Here is a 6000-nt window from a genome sequence, read left to right as displayed (position 1 = left end):
ACACCAGGTATCCAAGTAGGTAGTGCCACCCACACTTGGACTGGGAGCATCAGCCAATCGATCTCCCGGGGGAACTAGAGCCGGCTCTTGAACACTTCACCAAGCTACCCCGCTTGTCGGTCTGTGTTCACTCTAGTCTTGGACTTCCCAGTGGGCAGCTCATCACCCAACACTGGGTCTGGCCTTCCTGGGCCAAACTAGCCTTTCCTGGCCAAACTGGCTCCACTGCAGTCCTCCCCCTACTATACTTTTGGAGCTCACCAAACCCCCCAGGGTCTGGGAGACGAACGCTTTGGGCTTTCACCCTCTCAGGCTCCGGACTCGGACTCGGACTCGGACTCGGACTCGGACTCGGACTCGGACTCGGACTCGGACTCGGACTCGGGCTTGGGCTCGGTCTCGGCCTCGGCCTCGGTCTCGGTCTCGGTCCCGATCTCGGTCTCGGTCTCGGTCTCGGTCCCGGTCTCGGTCTCGACTTCGGACTCCATCTCGGACTCCATCTCGGACTCCATCTCGGGTCCATCTCGGGTCCATCTCGGACTCCATCTCGGACTCCATCTCGGACTCCATTTCGGGTCCATCTCGGGTCCACCTCGGACTCCATCTCGGACTCCATCTCAGGTCCATCTCGGACTCCACTTCGGACTCCAACTCGGGTCCATCTCGGGTCCACTTCGGACTCCATCTCGGACTCCATCTCGGGTCCATCTCGGACTCCACTTCGGACTCCAACTCGGGTCCATCTCGAGTCCACCTCGGACTCCACTTCGGACTCCAACTCGAGTCCATCTCAGACACTCCCACGTGTCATGTGTTGGTCCTTTTGGGTCCCTTTTTGGAGCCTCGCCTTTTGCTCGCTTCGTGCTCGTTCCTCGAGCACTTCGTTGGGAGTTCCACTCCCGCTCTTGACTTTTCAAGTCAGAGCTTTTGGTCCAAACGTGTTACGCTCGTTTGGCTCTCGCTTCGGCCACTACCATGTGGCGCCCTTCCGGCTCCACTTTGGGGCCTAGGGATTTTGTGTCTCACACATCCCTAGGATTCCCACGAAAGAACTCCGGCCGAACGCGAGGATTGGCACCAAGAGCAGGAGGCTGCTGCTCTAGAGTCAAAGGAGGAGATTGCGGATCGGCCATGAAGATGAACGAAAAAGAAAGAGCAAAAGAAGAGAAATGACAAAAAGCTGGAAAGAAATGGTAGATCTAGACAATGCAAAAAGCTAGATCTAAACCAAAATACTGAAAAGAAAGAACAAAAGAAAGGAAATGGAAAAAACTAGATCTAGATGATGCAAAAGCTAGATCTAAACCAAAATCCCAAATCCAAGTACTCCTCAGGGACAATCAAAGGTGCCCCTCACCTCCACCAATGTGAGTGCCTGGAATATGGAAAGGGAATACAGAAATGTGCATATCAATTAGCCCAAAAACCCTAGTTTATATATAGGAGCGAGTGGTCCGGATTGAAACCAATCCGACGGCTACCAAAATCCCACTATGCTAATATTAATATACGGCATCGTAGCCATACACTTGGCCCTCACAAGTATAGATAAAAAAATATCAAAATGACGAAGTTTACACTAAGCCTTCAAACACGTGTTACCAAAGAAAATTTATTACATATCATTTGAGAGTCAAACTTTGTAATTCTTGTAGTCAACTTGTAAAGCACCCAAGACCATAAATACATTATTACAAACATCTAGATTTATGAGCAAACTTAGGTTTCATTCCAGCTTGAAGGAAACAATCACTCCTGCGGCAAATTTCTCTTTCAAAGTGCAACTGGTGCCAGGCGGCGCAAAATCCTTCGTGATGATAATAAGAGTGAAGAACAGATGCCTTGGACATTTCAAAGATATTTATATCTTAATTTTTCCAAGAAGCATCAGCATTGAGGATGATTTCTGAACTCCAGGAAAGAATAAATCGCTCGTAAGTTTTTGTAAAATTATAAAACACTACTACTTTTGGAGAGAGATGTATACGTTGGATCCCGTTTTGACTATCTCCTATCACGCATTGGAATCACAAAACAATGAATCACATCTGCTCATTGTGGATCCTCTTGACTCCTGCTGCCAGGCTCCATCCGGGACGTGCTGGATATGAGATCCTCGGCAGCTAGTTGACCAGATCAAGTGCAGAGATCCACATGGCGGTGATCATTGGGCATGTTTCGAAAGTAGCTCCATCCCCACTAGAACAGCCCAAGCTGGCCGCAAGTACCAAGAACGCTCACAAACGCCGAATGCTCGGGATCAAACGCCACGTTGATGGTGTCTCTGCCGTGATCCTGGCAATGCGACAAGGCCGTGTTCAGCGTGTTCCAGGCGATGAGATCTTTCTTCCCAAGAAGGCAGCGAACATCCGCTTGGCTCTGGTCGTATGCCCGCTCCGGGCATATGCTCTAACGATGGACGAAACAACTCTCTCGGCTTTGGCATTTAAAAGATAGCCAATTCCACGTCATGAGGCGTGCTCGGGACTTCGTTAGAAAAGGCCTCGTTGAATTCCAGGAAAAAGTGTCATCGAATCACAGATTAGCTTCGCTTTTATCAAATACCCACACCGGGCATATGCTGTAAGAATCGTAGTCCACTAAACTTATCCGGCATTGCATCAAATTATCTTTCCTTTTCAATATCTTTGACCTGATTGTATGCCTGGAGCATTGTGTTCCAGGCTACAATGTTCTTGTCTCCCATAGCAATTCCTTCACTCCCGATTGCCGTTTTGGCATATCCTGCGCAGCAATCATGTTGTTCCACAAGAAACGATTCCTTGCAGATCCCATGCGATCTCTCTCTTGCTTCTTGCAAGCTCCCACGTCTTCCAAACATCTGGATTTCCAATTTCATGGATGTGCATGGATCCATCCAAATTCATGGATGGATTGTGCAGCTGCTTGCTGCACAATCGTCACTCCCCCCGAATTCGTAAATCTCTTTTGCACGCAACAGATTCCTGATTTTGCTGCAAAATTGGAGGATCTCGCCGTGAACTCTTGCTCCCGTTGGTACTGCATTTCTTAAACAACGACCATTTCACGGAAGAATTCAGCTGAAATAGGTGACGATCTATCGTTTCAATTTTCTTCTATGATAATTATACTCTAGTGTTGGAAAGCTAAACGTCGTTATACGTCGCAATCTTTCACGTGGGACTGACAATTATGCCACATATTGTTCCTTAGTCTAAACCTTTTGAGGACACTAACCTGTTTAAAAATGGTTCAAGTTTTAGAACTTTGTGCTTTGTTTTAGATTCCATAACCATTGTTGAACGTTTAAAAAGTGATATTTAGGGAGTATAAATTTGCAAGCCCAAATCCAAATTTGCAAGAAATCATGTCGAGTTCTTCTTTCCTTCTAGCATTGCTTTGCATATCCATTGGGAGCTTAGCTTCTGCTGCTTCGGCTGGAGAAGAGGACTCGGTTTCTATCTTTCAAGTCACCGGTTCGTAACTCAAGTTTAATTGCTGGGCTTACAAATACATGTGTAATGCAGATGGAAAGTTGGGAGGATATCCTCAGTGGGTATCCTTCAAGATCACAAACCTGGGACGAGACACCTTAGAAGTGAAAAACTCCTTCTTATCATATGGAAAGTGGTATAAGTACCCAAATAAGAACAATGATGGCAGTGCACCAGGTGGGATAACCATTGCTGCTGGAGCAACCTCTCCCAACCCGGCATTTGCTGCATGTGGAAGGCAAGGTTCTCCATCTGGGACTACAGGTGGATTTGACATCTATACGAAGGGCTTCAAAGTTGCCACTATACACTTTGATTGTCCATACACTGGCAGTAATAAGCTGTCTGTCAGCGATGAGTGCAAGAATTGTGTTGTGCAGCTTCCGTCCTTTTCTACTTCCGGTGCGCTGGGAGACCTTGTACTCAAAGTGGTGGCACTAGTTTAAGCCCCCGAAAGTGAAGCGTAGCAAGCTCCATTGCCAGTGGTCACACTGGTGTTCCTTTCAAATATTATGTGGTGGAATAAAATGCTATGCGTCTGGGTTCTTAATACCGAAATACACTCTAAGATCATTGAAATGCCAAACAAAATCGATCTCCGATCTCAGAAAGCTTCCTCTGGTGAAGGTATCACAGCTTAAGTCCATCCCCCAATGATTTGGACAACTCTTCACATGAGTTCTTCTGCACGATTCGGCAATGGTTTAGTGAGCGCATTTTAGATCCACTGAATTCTTCAACCCTAGCATGTTCCCAGTGCTTCGGTGCTGCAATGCCCAAGGTTCCTGGATATGTCAGCGAACGATTTCTTCCATCAACGAAAGATCTGACTCTGCTTTGGGGCTCTAGATTTCTTCATGAAATAACATGGGTCCAAATTAAATGAGATTTAAGGTGCAAGAAAGAAAAATTGATGACTTTCAACATTATTCTATTTGAAAAGTGCAGACCACATTTTGTAGATATATTTGAAAGTTTTAAATTACAAAAATTCCTATACATTTTCAATCTTTCAGGTAAAAAATTGTAATTTTCCCTTAATTTTTTATAAATCCTCTAGTTTATTAGATCCTTAGTTATTTGGAGTATTGGTGTATAAGAAGCATGACCCAAGATTTATTAGTATGGTATTCATATCATCATATCATACATGGCATAGAGTTATGAGGTGGTGGTTGTTGGCTTGCATCATATACCATGTACTCAAAATGTGGTGATAATTTTGTATCAAAGTTAAGAAAATCACAAGAGAAATTAAATAGCCCAAATGCTTTATGCATCTTCTCTAACAAGCTCTTGCTTAAGAGGAGTTAATTGAGGAGGATTTACATTTAATTCAAAATCTTCTTTGATCTCCCATTCAATTCTTCCACTTCACAAGCAATCAAAGTTATTTCAACCACTTTACTTTTTGGAATCACTGAGTAGCCTTTAATATCATATGCACTACATAGCTAAGTAGCTATACTTTCAAAAACCACATCAATGTTGATTCCTAATGGCTTGTCAACACTATCTATTTGACTCACCACATGATCATACATGAATGGAAGACCCTCTATGCATTCATGTGTATTTGAAAAATGGTCAATAATCATCTATAGTGTGCAATTCATAAATCAGCTCCAAGTTTTAAAACTAAGTCAAGGGTGAGAACATAAAAAAGACTTTTTAGGATGTTCAGCCAAAACCTAAATTTTAAAAAATGATTTTTAATTTTTTTTGAAGTAGATATATGCAACATTACATTCCAAATTTATTTAGATTTTAAAAATTATAAAGGATCTAATAAAAAATTAAAATTTAGATTCACTGTAAACTACTAAAAAATGTCTATTTTTTGGCCCACCCTTTCATGCTTTGACCCCCAAATGAATTCAAACAGAAAAAAATAATTTAAATGAAGTGAAACAAGAACAAAAAAAGTCAAATGAGAAGAAAAAAAATTAAATAAAGATAAATATAAACATATAGTGCCTCACAATTGGAATATAAATTGTTTAAAGTTCCAAAATATTTGACAATATTTTTAATGAAATAGGCTTATAGTGTTGACCTTCCATGTCTTAACAAGTGTCCTAAGGATAAATTTACTCAATCACTTAAAAAGTAGGTTTTCAATTTAGATATACTCAATTTATAATTCAACACATCATGATTATTATTCATAAGCCCCATATATTTGTATTAAAATCCTTTTGGCATTATCCACTTTGGATAGCTTCCTCTGGTTTTACCTTTAAATAATTTTTAACTTTAAATAATACCTATTATCTATTATTATTTATGAATTTATGCCTTTAGGCCTTATATAATGTTTTTATGATATTAAATATTATTTTCTTGGTAATTTAGGTTTTTATTTTGTAACATATGTGATCATAAGATAATATTTAAATATACTGTCATTGTGAATATTTGAAACCTCAAAGGATAAATGAGGATAAATAGTTATTAAGGGTTTTTTCATTAAACAATTACCCCTTTTCCAGTTGGATTCAGGGGAAAGAGATAGGGTGCGTTA

This window comes from Selaginella moellendorffii, unplaced genomic scaffold (assembly GCF_000143415.4).
Source record: "Selaginella moellendorffii unplaced genomic scaffold, v1.0 SELMOscaffold_33, whole genome shotgun sequence".
NCBI lineage: Eukaryota > Viridiplantae > Streptophyta > Lycopodiopsida > Selaginellales > Selaginellaceae > Selaginella > Selaginella moellendorffii.
Note: the sequence above shows the minus strand (reverse complement) of the source record.